Here is an 804-nt window from a genome sequence, read left to right as displayed (position 1 = left end):
AGCTGTCCTGGTCCCCGGGGCCACCAGGGGACAGCACGGCTCCCGCCCAGCAGGAAGAGACTCCGCCCCGGGCTGGGCCAGTTGGGCGCGCAGGGGCCGGGGCGCAACCTCAGTCCGTAATTCTGCTCTTTCCCCTCCCTTCCCATCGCACTCACACCTGCACCCCTCGGTCACCCCGCAAGGGATGGCTCTGAGCTTTCCTGGAAAAGGGATTTTACCAACGGCGGCCCTTATGGAGAATGTACCACCTGCCAAGTATTGTACTAAGTGCTTTACATCCATCATTAACTCATTTAATCTTCACAGCATTCCCCATGTAACAGCTGGGGCTCAGAACTGGGATTCAGATTCAGATGTCTGACCTCAGAGCTTGTGCTCTTTGTTACTATGCCAGTGGCCTCTATTGAGAAATGATAAACGACAGATTAATTGGTTGGTTCAGTTATTCATTCAATAGATATTTATCTATAATCCCAGGCTGGGAAGCAGGAGAGATAAGATCTCTGTTTTCATAGAACTTGCAGATTCCTAAGCCTTAGATATCAAACGCACACATGAAAGGCTGCCTGGCTATGGCCGTTACAGTCCTAGCTGCAGGCAGACTTGGTTCAGGGAGGGCCTGCAGGGGTCCAGCTGGTTTTCAAGTTTTGACTCATTCATTTCTCCTGCTTTGTGTAAAAATCCCTGCTGATTTGAGGGTCGTGCAGCCGGGCTCTGCCACCATCTCCCCCTCCTCCTCTTTGTCATCCTTGGCCCTCCGGTCACACTGCCCACAGTCAATGAAGACTTTGCTGGCTGGCCCAT

Source organism: Delphinapterus leucas, chromosome 15 (assembly GCF_059928025.1).
Source record: "Delphinapterus leucas isolate spDelLeu-1000000601 "Yukka" chromosome 15, BTC_Dleu_Yukka2, whole genome shotgun sequence".
In the NCBI taxonomy this organism is placed as follows: Eukaryota; Metazoa; Chordata; class Mammalia; order Artiodactyla; family Monodontidae; genus Delphinapterus; species Delphinapterus leucas.
Note: the sequence above shows the minus strand (reverse complement) of the source record.